Source organism: Nelumbo lutea, chromosome 1 (assembly GCF_056320005.1).
Source record: "Nelumbo lutea isolate HS-2025 chromosome 1, American lotus-T2T, whole genome shotgun sequence".
NCBI classification, from domain to species: Eukaryota; Viridiplantae; Streptophyta; class Magnoliopsida; order Proteales; family Nelumbonaceae; genus Nelumbo; species Nelumbo lutea.
In genome coordinates this window covers 138,809,244-138,812,348 of record NC_142684.1, presented here as the reverse complement: position 1 = coordinate 138,812,348, position 3,105 = coordinate 138,809,244, and the positions used below count along the sequence as shown (strand labels likewise).

The following is a 3,105-nucleotide window of genomic DNA, read 5'->3' as shown; positions in this document are numbered from 1 at the left end:
TTCTGGAACCTGGTTTCTGCACCTGCTATAAATTCTGTCATCAGTTCCTCCAAATTGGACTTTGGTTCAGGCTGATGATAAGTCTGGTGGAACGGCTTGGAAGTATGCTGATTTGGCCAGGACTGGTTTGAATGTCCCCTCCATCCTGGATGAAAAGTATGGTGACTCTGATAACCCTGCTGTCTTGACGAATTGCTGACATAGTCAACTTGTTCAGTAGATGGCCTGAACTGATTGCCAACTTGGCATTCAATACTGATGTGGCCTCCCCCACACAATTCACAATTAAGAGGCTGCACATGCATGGCAGCTATCTGCATTTCATCTATTTTCTTACTGAGTGCTCCTATTTGTGCAGATAGTGCCATATAATTATCAACATTATGCAAGCCATGTTGCTTCCTAGTTTGAGTTCTTTCAGAATGCCATTGATAGTTGTTGGCTATCATTTCCTCAATAAGTGCATGGGCAACCTCAGGAGTTTTATTATTTATGGACCCTCCGGCTACAGCATCTAATATGGTCTTATTTGAGTCAGTAAGACCATCATAGAAAGTCTGCACTTGCAGCCAAATGGAGAGGCCATGGTGAGGAACTCTCCTTAACAGCTCCTTGTATCGTTCCCATGACAAGTATAAAGATTCCCCCTCTTACTGAAAAAAAGTAGTGATGTCATTCTTCATTTTAGCAGTTTTAGATGGGGGGAAATATTTAGAGAGAAAACGACTGGCCATTTCATCCCACGTAGCTATTGATCCTACCGGTAATGAATTCAGCCATGCTTTGGCTTTATCCATCAAAGAAAATGGGAATAACCTCAACCTAATGGCATCATCACTTACCCCATTGTGTTTGAAGGTGTCACAAATTTCTAAAAAGTTAGAAATGTGTGCATTGGGATCTTCGTGGGCCAATCCACAGAATTGCATCATGTTTTGAATCATTTGTATGATGGCAGGTTTGATCTCAAAGTTGTTAGCAACAATATTGGGCCTGATAATGCTGGAGGCAGTTCCAGTGAGAGTGGGTTTGGCATAGTCCATCATAGTCCTCTGCTTAGCCATTTCTTGAGCCTCTTGAGCTTCTTGTTGGACTTGTTTGGCTGCTCTTAGTCGGACACGGAGAGTTCTTTCAATCTCCGGGTCGTAGAGGATTTCCTCCAGCTCGACTCTACTTGTCAAAAATTGCAAAAGTCAAGGCAATAAACAAGCCAATGTTCACAAAATAACTAATCTTATTACAACTGAAAATGTATAGTGAAATATTGGAATATACAAACCTACATCCTAAAACAAATAAATACAGCTAACTAAAAGCAGATCAACATCTTATTCAAGGTTCCTTTATCTACATCCATCGATTGCAACATCTGAATTCAGATCCAATTTAGTTGAGTTCAGATCTGCAAGTCTTTGGTATTGTTAGTCCAGAGAAAATTAACAAATAATAATTCAGATCTGAGCTGTATATCTCATACACACTCATTGGTATACACTACAATATACATCCATTAAGGTTGGAATCAAATCTGTGATGCTTTAGTGCTGAAATCATATCTGATCTGAAAAATATATTAAAAGGACCTAAAATAAACTAAAACCAGTCCTGAGTTAGGCTTGGTTTAAGGATTTTAAGCTCTACAATTGAAGCCCAAACCTGTATAGCTGATGCATATCAAACACTTGCTAAGACCTGAAAATCGGGTCTGCAATGTTTGGTATTGCAAGCTATTCGGTCCACACAACTTTTGTAGAAATCTGAAATCAGGTCTGCTAACTGTTGTACTATAGCAGCCCTGCTACAGATCTGAATGCTAAAAGAAATACTTGGAAAGTGCTAATTTTTTTATTAAATATCTGAGGCATCACAATTATTCAATCCAAACATACAACTCCTTAGCTAATGTAGCTCAGTTACAAGTGGATAAAGCAAATGTTCAGTTCACCCAAAATCCAAAATGTGCTCTGTATCAGTTCAGTCCTCAACTACAGTTCAGATCTGAATTTTCTTTCTCATTCTTTGCTATCCAATTACCTTTGGGGTATGTTGGATGTATCATAGGGTGAATTGGGGTGATGATAGCACCCAATTCACCTTAAACTTGTATCAGTTCATGTCTGAGTTCATCTGAACTCAGATATGAACTGAGTAGTTCTGCAATAGCAGAATTCAAGTAATAAAGTAGTGAGTGAAGTATCGTTCCCACAAGGATTTAGGAAATAAGTATCAATACTAAATTGAGTACTTCTTATCTGATTAACAAATAAATCTTGAACCTTAAATTGAACCAAAAGGAATGGGAGAGAATGATACCTGATACGGAGAAGCAATATCTCCCAACGAAGGTGTTCACGCCCAAGGAAGGATCCAAAGACTGCTCCCACTGAAGATGGCGCAGTGCAGGATGGAGCAGAATCAACAGTGTTCTTCCCCAAGAACTCTGTCCTTCGCAAGAAACAACAGGATGGAACGTGAGCACAGCTCCCTTTTCAATCATTTCTCAAAGAATTGATGTCAAGATCCAATCTTGACTTCTCCCACAGCTGGAGATCGAATTGGCAAACAGGGCGGCAAGAGCAGGGAGGCGGCAAGAGAGTATTCGCAGGGTGCAGAATTCTCTCTTCTTGATTTCAGCACTAAAGAGGATCTGATGTGTTTCTTGGTCTCTCTCAAGGCTGCCACCCCCCTTCTTTCTTTTGTTAACTTGAAAAGATCAGCTCCTAATCCCATTAGGAGGTGCTTATCCAAATCATATTTGGATCAGCCTTCTCTTCTAATGATAAGGATAAACCCTTATCTTATCTGTAGATTAGATTAGCTTTATCCTAATCTTATTAGGAGGTTTCTAAATCTGAATCACATTCAGATCTGGACTCTCTGAGTGGATAGGATTAAGACCCTATCTTAACTGCTAATCCATCTCAGAATTCGCCCCTTTAATTAACTAAATTAATAGCCCAGTTCGAAATGGACTTTAGGCCCATTAAGCTTATGTGCTCACTTAACCTTCCTAACTGATGCCCAGTTGGGCTTCCTTGTATGGCGTGGGACCCAAGCATTGATCTACACATCAGCCACATGGGTTCGGCCCAGCCTTTGTTACAA

General features: G+C 40.0%; 1 non-coding gene across 1 annotated transcript; it reads left to right on the top strand.

Annotated features, from left to right (window-relative positions):
• Window positions 1-579: 579 nt before the first annotated feature.
• Window positions 580-686, top strand: LOC148877885 (small nucleolar RNA R71). The gene has a single exon (XR_016106370.1). It is a non-coding gene; the product is annotated as a small nucleolar RNA R71 (small nucleolar RNA).
• The last annotated feature ends 2,419 nt before the right edge of the window (window positions 687-3,105 follow it).